Raw genomic sequence first — 15742 nt, forward strand, 5'->3', positions numbered from 1 at the left:
CTGAAGTAACAAAGACAAGGAGGTGTCTCAACATGAGAAGCACTCTGTGGATGGAGGGTGTGGATTCCAGTTTTCTCATGCAAATAGCACCCGCTTCAAACTTGCTCACGGGCCAAGAGCTGCCATAAACCTGTTTCGGATAGGAGCCACACCCCTTTCTTCTTCGAGCGTTCAAAGTTCAATTATGGTGTGTAGACAATGGAGGTTTTGATAGTCAGTTATCTTTTCAAGCAAATTTAAAGGCTTTGCACTTTTTACATATAATAAGGTAATATGTAATTATCTTTAACACTACTTGTTAACTTATTTGATGACACTTACCTATCATAAGTATTCACCCCCCTTTGGATTTCTTCACATTTCATTGTGACAAAGTGGGATTCAAATGTATATAATTGTCATTTTTTGAAAATGATCTACACAAAATATTCTGTAATGTCTAAATGGAAGATTGTTGTAATAAAAAAAAGATGAATGGCAAATAAAATACCAATTTACCTTGATTTAACCCCCGCCCCCTCCTCGAGTCAATATTATGTTAGAAACAACTTTGGCAGCGATTACAGTTGTGAGTCATCTTGGGTAAGTCTCTAAGAGCTTTGCACACCTGGATTGTGCAATATTTGTCCATTATTCTTTTCAAAATTCTTCAAGCTCTGTCAAGGTTTTGGTGACAATGGCTAGACAGCCATTTTAAAGTCTTGCCATAGATTTTCAAGTAGATTTAAGTCAAAACTGTAACTTGGCCACTAAGGAACACTCACTGTCTTCTTGGTAAACAACTCCAGTGTACATTTGGCCTTGTGTTGTAGGTTGTTGTCCTGCTGAATAGTGTATTCTACCTCCGAGTGTCTGGTGTAAAGCAGACTAAAGCAGGTTTTCCTCTAGGATTTTGTCTGCTTAGCTCCATCCTGTTTCTTTTTATCCTGGAAAACTCCCCAGTCTTTGCTGATGTCAACAATACCCATACCATGATGCAGCCATCACCATGCTTGAAAATAAGGAGGCAGTTACTCAGTGGTGTCCCAAACATAAGGCTTTGCATTTAGGTCAATGTGCCATGTGTTTTTTGTTTTTTTGCCCTGTTGCATGCAGGATGCATGTTTTTGTATTCTTATTTTCAATCTGTCATTAAGGTCATTATTGTGGAGTCACTGCAGTGTTGTTGATAAAAACCATGCTCTCATTAAGGTCCTTATTGTGGAGTCACTGCAATGTTGTTGATAAAAACCATGCCTTAAAAATACATATTTGATTGCCTCTACACTCTGCCTGCTCAAACCAGATCCAAAAGTACCTGTCAATTTCCCACCATTCAACAATGATATACCAGCAGGCTACTATTATCAGGTTTATACTGTAGCAGTGGTACCGTGTGATGCATGTGGAGTCTGGAGCAATCCAACAGATTATGAACCAATTACATATTTCTGTGTGGTTGTCAACAAGCCTGGGCATTCTTTATTAAGTCAACAGAGGGTTATTTTACAACGCTCCCTCAAATTTCAATTAATATTTTTATTTTAAATTTTTATTTCACCTTTATTTAATCAGGTAGGCCAGTTGAGGACAAGTTCTCATTTACAATTGCAAACTGGTCAAGATAAAGCATAGCAGTGCGACAAAAACAATAACACAGAGTTACGCATACACAAACGACCAGTCAATAACACAGAGTTACGCATACACAAACGACCAGTCAATAACACAGAGTTACGCATACACAAACGACCAGTCAATAACACAGAGTTACGCATACACAAACGACCAGTCAATAACACAGAGTTACGCATACACAAACGACCAGTCAATAACACAAAATAAAAGAAAAATAGAAAGATCTATGTACAGTGTGTGCAAATGTAGAGGAGTAGGGAGGTAGGCAATAAATAGGCCATAGAGACAAAAATAATTACAATTTAGCATTAATACTGGAGTGAATTACAGTGGGGAGAACAACTATTTGATACACTGCCGATTTTGCAGGTTTTCCAACTTACAAAGCATGTAGAGGTCTGTAATTTTTATCATAGGTACACTTCAACTGTTAGAGACGGAATCTAAAACAAAAATCTGGAAAATCGCATTGTATGATTTTTAAGTAATTAATTTGCATTTTATTGCATGACATAAGTATTTGATCACCTACCAACCAGTAAGAATTCCGGCTCTCACAGACATGTTAGTTTTTCTTTAAGAATCCCTCCTGTTCTCCACTCATTACCTGTATAAACTGCACCTGTTTGAACTCGTTACCTGTATAAAAGACATCTGTCCACACACTCAATCAAACAGACTCCAACCTCTCCACAATGGCCAAGACCAGGGAGCTGTGTAAGGACATCAGGGATACAATTGTAGACCTGCACAAGGCTGGGATGGGCTACAGAAGCATCTCAAGGTCCTGGAGTGGCCTAGCCAGTCTCCAGACCTGAACCCAATAGAAAATCTTTGGAGGGAGCTGAAAGTCCGTATTGCCCAGCGACAGCCCCAAAACCTGAAGGATCTGGAGAAGGTCTGTATGGAGGAGTGGGCCAAAATCCCTGCTGCAGTGTGTGCAAACCTGGTCAAGAACTACAGGAAACGTATGATCTCTGTAATTGCAAACAAAGGTTTCTGTACCAAATATTAAGTTCTGCTTTTCTGATGTATCAAATACTTATGTCATGCAATAAAATGCAAATGAATTACTTAAAAATCATACAATGTGATTTTCTGGATTTCCGTCTCTCACAGTTGAAGTGTACCTATGATAAAAAATTACAGACCTCTACATGCTTTGTAAGTGGGAAAACCTGCAAAATTGGCAGTGTATCAAATACTTGTTCTCCCCACTGTATGTGCAGATGATGATGTGCAAGTAGAGATACTGGGGTGCAAAATAGCAAGAGTAAATATAGCAAGAGAAATAATATGGGGATGAGGTTGTCGGGTGTGCTATTTACAGAATGGCTGTGTACAGGTATAGTGATCTGTAAACTGCTCTCACAGTTGATGCTTAAAGTTAGAGAGGGAGATATAAGGCTCCAGCTTCAGAGAGTTTTGCAATTTTGCAATATTAATCAATTGGGGATACATTTCCATATATCTCTGAGGCTATTTATAATTCTCTGTGCATCAGGGATTATTCTAGTTGACTAATGATCACTGCATTTATCCACTGAACAGCTCTTACTTGGCAACCATGTCAAACACTTACTTTGTTCCTTACCATATTAACTATTATTACCCTGAGAAAGCGCACAGCTCAGGTTTTTCACCTGTTGTTTATGTGACAAGTGTATGCCATGACCTCATGAAAACACAAGATTATTGTTATCTATGTATTGTGATTGTTATCTATTTATTGATTATTGTTATCTATTTGTTAGCTATGCTATCAGTAAGAGTGAATTATTTTGTACTAAGAAGTTCCACATGCAGTCTACCTGCAGTGTATTTAATTGTTTTAAGGGATTGGGTTTCTCTTGACCCAAACCTACCACAATCCATCCAAACAGACTACATCCAGTCAACATGACAGTCATTCTTGTGTTGCCAGAAACACTTTGATCAGGCAATGTATTGAAATGATCTCATCGTGGTGAGAAGCTGCCTCTTCAGATTCAGCAAGGGAAGTGTGGAATACTAAATTAGGTTTAAACGTTGCACTCCAAATCAGTGAGCCAATCAGAGTCACAGAGAATCCCTGAGTGAGGACATCTCTTATACCATGTACATAAGTGTAGCTGGAGCTAACTGAAAATATTTGGAATACAGCAATCAGCCACAGTCTTTAGGGCGGAAGGCAGGCTAGCGGTTAGAGCGTTGGACCAGTAACCAAAAGCTTTCTGGTTTGAATACCCGAGCCGACAAGATGAAAAATCTGTTGATGTCCCCTTGAGCAAAGCCACTTAACCCTTATTTGCTCCAAGGGTTCTGTATTACTATGGCTGACCCTGTAAAACAACACATTTCACTGTACCTAACTGGTGTGTGACAATATAGCATATATACTGTATATTTTAAATCTTCCCTGGTGCCTTTGAAGAAGACAAGAAGACACAGTCTTTCATCACCCATGCCTGGAGAGAAATAGAAAGAATCTGAGTGGGACCTTTATTCCATTCATTATATTAACCTAGCTAATAGAGTCATTTAGGAATTAAAAAATAACCGAAAGAATCTGAGTGGGACCTTTATTTCATTCATTCTATTAACTTAGATAATAGAGTCATTTAGAAATAACTGAAAGAATCTGAGTGGGACCTTTATTTCATTCATTCTATTAACCTAGCTAACAGAATAATTTTGAAATAACTGGGGCAAATTGGTTTGAAGTTTTAATGCTGCATTGAATTTATACTAATATTTGAGAAATATGAAAACTATGTATTTGAAATCGTGACTTAAACTAAAAACATTTCCTGGGGTCATTTCAAACATAAAGAATACTTACACTTATCTGACATGGATGTCAAAGAATTAAATGATCAGATATCTCAGAGCACTTAGTTCCTTTACCAGTCTAGACTCAGTCAGACAGTGTGAGCCCCAGGGCTAAATGCCTACGTGGGGTGTGTAATTGCAGTAGTAGGTCAATTGGCAATAGACCACTATTCCCTTATTCAAAGTTTTGCAGAGAGGGTTCCTTGGAGTCATACGGCGTTGACTAAATTAACTCTCATCTGGGGAGGCCAAATGTTTTTTATCAGCCTGGGGAGGACAAATTTATTTTATGTGTGTTTTTTTTTATATTCAGTTTAGTGCAACACATCGACTGACAAGGACACTCGGACTGCTGTTTCAGTTAAATCACCCTCATCTGCAAATCAGTGGCTCGCCTTATTTCCATGTTACTAAGCTAACATGTTTATTTCCTGAAGAGCAGCTTGCTTTGTGTTTGGACTGTCTGCCTATCAACAATGATGCTGCTTGTTTGTACTTTCAAACATCTATTTCTAATGAATCATCACGCTACCAGGCAAACACACATCTCTTCTATTTTATCTCATCTATTATGAGATAAAGACAGGAAATGAGGTTTGTGTTTGTGCCTGTGCCATTGGTTGTAGTGGATCTTCTGAAGTATTTGCTTTCTGCCGCGGTTGGATATTTTGTTTGGACTAAAACAATAGTTTACAAAAAAAATCTAAATGGTTGAACAGAAACATGAATGTTGACTGAAAAATCTATGATACTAATAAACGGACTGAGATAAAGACAGAAATTGTTTTCTGCTAAAATAAAAATATAGCAGTGTACATGACAAAGACATAATTATTACCATCATCGTGTGTCTTGTCAATCCAACCGTTCCTATGAATACAAAAATTATCTTTGAATGCATGTGTAAAATTCAAAGCATGTTATCTTGACTTCTTCAGAATTTAATGTTCAAACCTAGGCCAGTGAATCAGACAAGATTTGCATTTTCGTCCACAAAGCCACTGTGTCTTTGTGTCCTGAGATATTGTAGGGGAGACCGGGGATGGTTGTAACACTCACCTTTTCATCAGCATTTCAGAGATCGTTTATGGTAGTGTATTCAAAACATGATACAAACAACCTACATCTATCCTGTCATGGACGTCGTAAGAAGGGGACCAAGGTGCAGCGTGTTGAGCGTACATTTTCCTTTTTATTAAAAATGGTGCCAACAAAACAACAAACGAAAGAAACAACCGTGAAGCTTGCAGGGCATTAGTGCCACAAACAAAGTTAACTACCCACACTGAAGGAGGGAAAAAGGATTACCTAAGTATGATTCCCAATCAGAGACAACGATAGACAGCTGTCCCTGATTGAGAACCATACCGGGCCAAAACATAGAAATAAAGAAACACAGAAAACAAAACATAGAATGCCCACCCCACATCACACCCTGACCTAACCAAATAGAAAAATAAAATGGCTCTCTAAGGTCAGGGCGTGACAGTACCCCCTCCCACCTATAGGGGAGGGTCTGGGTGGGCATCTATCCACGGTGGCGGCTCAGGTGCAGGACGTAGACCTCGCTACACCTCTGGCTCACCCCACTTTGGTACTGCCTCTGGTGTGGGGACCCTCACCGCCGACCCCGGACTGGGGACCCTCTCTGCGGGCCCCGGACTGGAGGCCGTCGCTAGGGGCCCCGGACTGGAGGCCGTCGCTAGGGGCCCCGGACTGGAGGCCGTCGTTGGAGGCTTCGTGCCATGGATCATCACTGGAGGCTTCGTGCCATGGATCATCACTGGAGGCTTCGTGCCATGGATCATCACTGGAGGCTTCGTGCCATGGATCATCACTGGAGGCTTCGTGCCATGGATCATCACTGGAGGCTTCGTGTCATGGATCATCAGTGGCCTGGAAAGCAACTGGAGAGGTGGGCTGGATAGCAGTGGGCACAGTGTGCATAAATCAGATGCCCTCAAGAGATACTCTGACAGCTTCTGCTCCTGATTTTCCATGAATACCCTGTTTCCACTACTGTAGCCTACACGAGGAAGCTCTCTCAACCCCTTCTCCAGTAGCTTCTTTCTCGCTTTGCAGAATCTGTACAGCATTACATGACATATGCCATACAACTATGCAACCGATCTGATTGACTTCCCCTGCTCTGCTACATCATTTGATGCTCTTTTCAAAGTGTGAAGAGGTACTCCCTGTCTGTCTTTCTTTTCCACTATCTAGGCATGCTGAAATTAAAAGAAAACATGTACCAAAAACATCCAGTTTTACTCAGGGTAGGTTGTAACATTTTCTCACAAGTTGTTACCACTAACCCTGACCCTTGCAGCCCTTAGCTAGCTTCCATTTTAGATAAATGTTAAAACTTTAGCATTGCTAACTTGAATCAAATATCCCTACACAGACTGGTTAGAAACCTGATATAAGTTTGGTGAATGGAACTACAAAGCAGTTGATGCCATCACAAAAACACATTTGGTCAAAATAATTACTTTCTTACTTCAAAAAAAGTTTATCATAGGGACTTGCTTTTAAACATGAGGGTTCAGGACTAAACTGAGCATGTGCACAGTGAATCCCGTAATTCTACTTCTCTCCTGATTAGAGGAATTGCAAGTGTTACAACTGTCCCATGTTAGAACCATCCCCAGTCTCCCTTATGCACAATATATCATGATGTGAATGAAATGCCTCTGGTAGGTAGTTCCCCAATTCTGAACCTGAAAGGGGTCAGGGAGGACAAAATATGATCTTGCATTTTTCATCTATAATCTGGAAGTGGGTGTAATACTAATTTAGGCCATGTAAGGTATGTATTTTGTCATTAACTATGCATTTCTTCACCTGAAGCTGCATCACTGGTAAGTCTCCCTGGGAAATCCAAGCTCTGTTGTGATGTTGTTCCTATCTGTGACTGGCAGGCTGTCTGGGTCTGATTCATGCCCAGACATGTGTCTTGTCATTCTCAACTCCGATGTAAGCACAATGAAGCTCTGGGATGCCACTCCTTCTTACAAACTGTGTGTGGTTATGCTTAAGAAACCATGTGTGTAGCCCTACTGCAATATTTAGGTAAGGGATAAACCCAGACGGTCTGTACATTATCTGGAAATATTGAAGGATGTGGTAAGGACGACCGACAAGGCCCCTTTTAAATAAAATCTAAATATACTAATAGTCTCTCCTTACGTTCATAAAATTGACCAAGTCTGGAACTAACAAGACCCTGAACAACTTCTACCCCCAAGCCTTAAGACTTGAAACAAGACGGCTAAATAGCTAATCAAATGGCTACACAATACTACCTGCGTTGACCCTTTCTTAAACTAACTCTCTTGCACTGACTCTACGCACACACACCGGACTCTACCCATACGCTCACACATACTTACACTGACACCCCAACACACACATACACACACACACTACATACGCCCACACAATTATAACATGCACACACATGCATAATGACGCCACACATACTCACAAACACACATACACACACACACTTTCACACTTTCACCACATACGCTGCTAACACTGTCTATTATCTAACCGGTTGCCTAGTCACTTTACCCCTACATTAGCTATATGTACAGTACATATAGTAGCTACGTCAACTACTTCATACCCCTGCACATCGACTCGGTACTGGTACTCTCTGTATATAGCCATGTTATTTCTCCTCCCTATATATAGCCATAATATTTTTTGTCATTATTTCGATTAATTATTCACTGTGTATTTATACCTTGGGTCACCATTTAAAAAAAATCTTTAAATGTGTATCTTTAACTCTGCATTGTTGGAAAGGGACTCGTAAGTAAGCATTTCACTGTTAGCCTACAACTGTTCTCTACGACGCATGTGACAAATAACATTTGACCTGATTTTATTATGAAAATGTAACATTTGTCGGGAAGCTGTGGGACAAAAGGATTATGAGGAACAATTATACCCGTGTGCTGGTTTTTACATTTTTACTCTTCCTTGGATGTATCAGGATTTGATAAAGTTACTAAAACAGATCGTACATCATATACAGTGCATTTGGAAAGCATTCAGACCCCTTGACATTTTCCACATTTTGTTACGTTACAGCCTTATTCTAAAATAGATAAAATAAAAAATGTTTCTCCACACAACACCCCATAATGACAAAGCAAAAACAGGTTTTTAGATTTTTTTGCAAATGTATTAAAACTAAAAACAGCCATGAGGTCGAAGGAATTGTCCGTAAAGCTCAGAGACAGGATTGTGTAGTGGCACAGATCTGGAGAAACATTTCTGTAGCATTGAAGGTCCCCAAGAACACAGTGGCCTCCATCATTCTTAAATGAAAGAAGTTGGGAACCACCAAGACTCTTCCTAAAGCTGGCCACCTGGCCAAACTGAGCAATCGGGGGTGAAGGGCCTTGGGAGGTGACGATGGTCACTCTGACAGAGCTCCAGAGTTCCTCTGTGGAGATGGGAGAACCTTCAAGAAGGACAACCATCTCTGCAGTTCTCCACCAATCAGGCCTTTATGGTAGAGTATCCAGATGGAACCTACTCCTCAGTAAAAGGCACATAACAGTCTGCTTGGAGTTTGCCAAAAGGCACCTAAGGGACAAAATTCTCTGGTCCGATGAAACAAAGATTGAACTCTTTGGACTGAATGCCAAGCGTCACATCTGGAGGAAACTCTTTCACCATCCCTAAGGGGAAGGTGGTGAGAAAGATGGCGCCGGAGAGGATGGCTGCTGTTTTATTGGCTCTTGACCAATCATGCTATTTTGTTTGTTTTTTTCACATTATTTGTAACTTATTTTGTACATATGTTGCTGCTACCGTCTCTTATGACCGAAAATAACTTCTGGACATCAGAACAGCGATTGCACACCTCAAATTGAACAAATAATTTTTCTTTAATAAATTGGACGGGATATACTCCAAACACCCAAACAGGCCCTCATCATTCGCTGGAGAAAGAAACTGAGATTTTATGGAAAGAGATCGGGGTATCTTATGAGAATCAGGCGAAGAGTGGCTAATCTGCCTTTGCCATTTGTACTGTTAGCTAACGTTCAGTTGCTGGAAAATAAATGGGGACGTACTGAAAGCACGTATATCCTACCAACGGGACATTAAAAACTGTAATATCTTTTGTTTCACCGAGTCGTGGCTGAACGACGACATTAATAACATACAGCTGGCAGGTTATACACCCTATCGGTAGGATGGAACAGCAGCCTCTTGTAAGACACGGGGTGGGGGCCAATGTATATTTGTAAACAACAGCTGGTGCACAATATCTAAGGAAGTCTCAAGGTTTTGCTCGCCTGAAGTAGAGTATCTCATGATAATCTGTAGATCACATTGTCTACCTAGAGAGTTTTCATCTGTATTTTTCGGAGCTGTCTACATACCACCACAGACCGATGCTGGCACTAAAACTGCACTCAATGAGCTGTATACCGCCATAATAAAACAGGAAACTGCTCATCTAGAGATGGCTCTCCTAGTGGCTGGGGACTTTAATGCAGGGAAACTTAAATCAGTTCTACCTCATTTCTATCAGCATGTTAAATGTGCAACCAAAGGGAACCAAAAAATCTAGGCCACCTTTACTCCACACACAGAGATAAGTACAAAGCTCTCCCTCGCTCTCCATTTGGCAAATCTGACCATAATTCTATACTCCTGATTCCTGCTTACAAGCAAAAATTAAAGCAGGAAGCACCAGTGACTCGGTCTATAAAAAAGTGGTCAGATGAAGCAGATGCTAAACTACAGGACTGTTTTGTTGGCACAGACTGGAATATGTTCCGGGATTCTTCCGATGGTATTGAGGAGTACACCACATCAGTCGCTGGCTTCATCAATAAGTGCATTGATGATGTCATCCCCACAGTGACTATACGTGCATACCTCAACCAGAAGCCATGGATTACAGGCAATATTCATACTGAGCGAAAGGGTAGAGCTGACGCTTTCAAGGAGCAGGATTCTAACCCGGAAGCTTATAAGTAATCTCGCTATGCCCTCCGACGAACCATCAAACAGGCAAAGCGTCAATACAGGAATAAGATCAAATCGTACTACACCGGCTCCGACGCTCGTCGGATGTGGCAGGGCTTGAAAACTATTACAGACTACAAAGGAATTCACAGCCGAGAGCTGCCCAATTACACGAGCCAACCAGACGAGCTAAATACATTTTTGCTAAATAACTTCTATGCTCACTTTGAGGCAAGCAACACTGAAACATGCATGAGAGCATCAACTGTTCCGGACGAATGTGTGATCACACTCTCCGCAGCCGATGTGAGTAAGACCTTTAAACAGGTCAATATTCACAAGGCCGCAGGGCCAGACTGATTACCAGGACGTGATCTCCAAGCACGTGCTGACCAACTGGCAAGTGTCTTCACTGACATTTTCAATCTCTCCCTGTCTGAGTCTGTAATACCAACATGTTTCAAGCAGACCACCATAGTCCCTGTGCCCAAGAACACTAAGGTAACCTGTCAAAATGACTACCGACCCGTAGCACTCACGTCTGTAGCCATGAAATGCTTTGAAAGGCTGGTCATGGCTCACATTGACATCATTATCCCAAAAACCCGAGGCCCACTCCAATTTGCATACCACCCCAACAGATCCACAGATGATGCAATCTCTATTGCACTCCACACTGCCCTTTCACACCTGGACAAAAGGAACACCTATGTGAGAATGCTTTTCATTGACTACATCTCAGTGTTCAACACCATAGTGCCCTCAAAGCTCATCACTAAGCGAAGGACCCTGGGACTAACAGTGGTAGGCCTGATCACCGACAGCGATGAGACAGCCTATAGGGAGGAGGTCAGAGACCTGACCATGTGGTGCAAGGACAACAACCTCTCCCTCAATATGATCAAGACAAAGGAGATGATTGTGGACTACAGGAAAAGGAGGACGCCACTATTCTCATTGATGGGGCTGTAGTGGAGCAGGTTGAGAGCTTCAAGTTCCTTGGCGTCCACATCACCAACAAACTAACATGGTTCAAGCACACCAAGACCATCATGAGGAGGGCCCGACAAAACCTATTCCCCCTCAGGAGACTAAAAAGATTTGGCATGGGTCCTCAGATCCTCAAAACGTTTTACAGCGGCACCATCGAGAGCATCCTGATGAGTTACGTCACAGCCTGGTATGGTAACTGCTCAGCCTCCGACCGCAAGGCACTACAGAGGATGGTGCGTACGGCCCAGTACATCACTGGGGCCAAGCTGCCTGGAATCCAGGACCTCTATAACAGGCGGTGTCAGAGGAAGGCCCTAAAAATGTTTAAAGACTCCAGCCACCCTAGTCATAGACTGTTCTCTCTGCTACCGCACGGCAAGCGGTACCGGAGTGCCAAGTCTAGGTCCAAGAGACTTCTAAACAGCTTCTACCCGCTAAGTCATAAGACTCCTGAACATCTAATCAAATGAATAGACTATTTGCATTGCCACCACCTCTTCTACACTGCTGCTGCTCTCTGTTATTATCTATGCATAGTCACTTTAATAACTCTACCTACATGTACATATTACCTGAATTACCTCGACACCGGTGCCCCCCGCACACTGACACATTGACTCTGTACAGGTACCCCCTGTATATAGCCCCGCTATTGTTATTTACTGCTGCTCTTTAATTATTTGTTATTCTTATCTCTTACATTTTTTAGGTATTATATTAAAACTGCATTGTTGGTTAAGGGCTTGAAAGTAAGCTTTTCACTGTATGGTCTACACCTGTTGTATTCGGCCCATGTGACAAATAACATTTGATTTGATTTGATTTGAATTGAAGCATGGTGGCGGTTGCATCATGCTGTGGGGATGTTTTTCAGCGACAGGGACTGGGAGACTAGTCATGATCGAGGGAAAGATGAACGGAGGAAAGTACAGAGAGATCCTTGATGAAATCCTGCTCTAGAGCGCTCAGGACCTCAGACTGAGGCGAAGGTTCACCTTCCAACAGGACAACAACCCTAAGCACACAGCCAAGACAATGCCAAGAGTGGCTTCGGGACAAGTCTCTGAATGTCCTTGAGTGGCCCACCCAGAGCCTGGACTTGAACCGAACATCTCTATGAATAGCTGTGCAGCAACGCTCCCCATGCAATCTGATAGAGCTTGAGAGGATCTGCAGAGAAGAATGGGAGAAACTCCCCAAATATAAGTGTGCCAAGCTTGTAGCATCATACCCAAGAAGACTTGAGGCTGTAATAGTTGCCAAAAGAGCTTTAACAAAGTACAGAGTAAACGGTCTGAATACTTATGTAACTGTGATGTTAAAAAAAATTTTAAAAATTAAACACATTCACAAAATTTCTAAAAATCTATTTTGCTTTGTCATTGTGTTATTGTGTGTAGATTGATACATTTTAGAATAAGGCTGTAACATAACAAAATGTGGAAAAAGTCAAGGGATCTGAATACTTTCCGAATGCACTGTATAATCAGTGTGTATCTGATTGGATGTTGAAGAGAAATAAAAAGATTAATTTGAGGCTGAAAGAACTGACATCAAAGAGTATTACATTGACTAAAGAGTCCAGACTTAAAACAATTGGCAGCCTATTCAGAGGGGATGTGCTCAGGGTTCCCATACACAGTCTAATCATTTCAGTTTCTATCCTTCTGCATCAGACGAGGTTAATGAATTGTTAGTGACCTATAGCTCTTCTCCAGAGGGATGCTTTGAGTTAAGGTAATTTAGTTATTTTGAGCACAATTATGCTGTGTTCATGACATCTCATAAATTCATAAATACGAGCACATGTGAAAAATCCACTTAACCCCCCTCCATCTTGTAATTACTAGTGGGAAACTTGTCTATCATCCCTGTGCGCCGACTTCTCCCACATTGTGAACTCCGACATCACATACTAAGGATATTAACTTGACAACAGCATTTTCAGCAGAAAATATGTTACATGTTACATACAAAATACAAATATACAAAGAAAAAATACAAAAATAGCATTCATAAAAACCAATCTATTCCTATGGTTTTTCAACACTATACTGTAACTTATTTACGAGCATGATAGCTGTTCTTTTCGTTAATGGCTGATGCAACTTGTTCGCCATTAGCCAATCGACGTTCTCAACGAGTTCACATTCTCTGACTTCTCACTTTAAACTTGGTTACAGAACATTTAGCTAGGCCTAGGACCCCTAGACTTAGCGTGAGCAGCAATATCATTAGGCTAGCTAGATGGTTTCGTAATATATGAGGGCTCATCCAGGATGCTCCGGATTGATACAATGTATATGTTTTTAGTTGTATATGTACAATTAAACACAAAAACGACATTTTAACTGTCATAGTTAGTGTTGACTATACCCCAAAAAAACAGGATATTCTAAATTTGACCTATGAACATCAATAGCTGTAGCAGGTGTAATAAGCTGAGTTTGCTGTAAAACTTTGGTGCACATTTCTAAATTAGAAGTTTCAATACGTGCCAAGTTGGATGTATAAATTTCTTTATTCAGACGTTTTAATTACACAACCAAAAAGTAATGCTTAAGGCCTTTACTTTGTGCAGTTTTCAGAGACTGAATAGCTCAACTGATGGCAACCGACTCACACATGGTACAGGATGACTTTTAATTCCCATTCAAAGCAAAGTGATTTTTTTAAAACATATTTATGACTCATTGACAGTCAATGCTATTGTCACAAAACAAAAATGTGCATCAGAGTTGTATCTTTCTTTAGAATTTGTTGGGCTGTTTCTAGCCTAAAGCACAAATGCCTCAATTCGTCAACAGCCTCAATTCGTCGGGGCATGGACTCCACGTGTCAAAAGCATTCCACAGGGATGCTGGTCCATGTTGACTCCAATGCTTCCCACAGTTGTGTCAAGTTGGCTGGATGTCCTTTGGGTGGTGGACAATTCTTGATACACATGCACATTCTTGAAACTGTTGAGTGTGAAAAACCCAACAGCGTTGCAGTTCTTGACACAAACCAGTGCACCTGGCTCCTAGTATCATACCCCGTTCAAAGGCACTTACATTTTTTGTCAAGCCTATTTGCCCTCTGAATGACAGACATACACAATCCATGTCTCTACTGTCTCAAGGCCTAAAAATCCTTCTTTAATCTGTCTCCTCCCCTTCAACTACACTTATTGGAGTGGCTTTAACAAGTGACATCAATAAGGGATCATAGCTTTCACCTGGATTTACCTGATCTATGTCATGGAAAGAGCAGGTGTTCTTAATGTTTTGGATACTCGATGTACAATAGATATACAATCAACATACGCTGGTTGACTTGAGTGAGGATGTATGTGATACCATTTCTATAAATAATATTTTTCTCCTTCAACAAATATTAAGTAGCTGAATTAGCATTTGACATACAGTATTAGAACTAGCGATACCCAGTAGATTCAGAAAGTAAACAGCATAATGGATCAGTTTCGGTAACTACTAAGAGTGTTCAGGCACTCAACCACTCCTCTGTTTTGGTGCCAAGGCTACCACGTTGGGAACAGTGTGAAGTGAACCCATGCACACGCACAGATACTGCGTGTGAAGTCTTGCATCTCACTCATCTCAATATCTGAGGTGCTGTTTGTGGCAATGTCATTCCGCTGAGTCTACCTTTAACATGTGCAATTGTAGCTGTCTATCATTTTGAATATAGCAGTCCAAACGAAAAGATTGTTTTTAATCATATCAACACCACATTTCTTAAATATTCAAACGGATGTTGACAACTCTGTTGGATTTCTTCGATGTCTGTTCAGTGGTTCTCTATAGTAGAATGCTAATTTTCGAGGCCTATTGACGTTAAAGAAAATTGCTGAATAGATCGGAGAGCCGCTTGATAAGCCTATAGAGCAAGGTTCCCCTACTGATGGCCCACAGGTGATTTTATTTGACCCCCCAATAAAAAAGTTTTTTATTGTAGGACATATGACTGTAAAAACACCAGCAAATCATCTTCAGGTGATTTTAATTTTGGAAATCTATTCCAAAGTATTCCCACGCATAATAGAGAGAAACACTATATGTGCAAAAGTAGTGGATTCAGCTATTTCAGCCACACCCGTTGCTGAAAGGTGTATAAAATTGAGCACCCAGCCATGCAATCTCCATAGACAAACATTGGCAATAGAATGGGACGTACTGAAGAGCAGTGACTTTCAGTGTGGCACCGTCATAGGATGCTACCTTTTCAAGAAGTCAGTTCTTCAAATGTCTTCCCTGTTAGAGCTGCCCTAGTCAACTGTAAGTGCTGTTATTGTGAATTGGAAACGTCTAGCAGCAACAAC

Source organism: Oncorhynchus clarkii, chromosome 20 (genome assembly GCF_045791955.1).
Source record: "Oncorhynchus clarkii lewisi isolate Uvic-CL-2024 chromosome 20, UVic_Ocla_1.0, whole genome shotgun sequence".
Classification (NCBI taxonomy): Eukaryota; Metazoa; Chordata; class Actinopteri; order Salmoniformes; family Salmonidae; genus Oncorhynchus; species Oncorhynchus clarkii.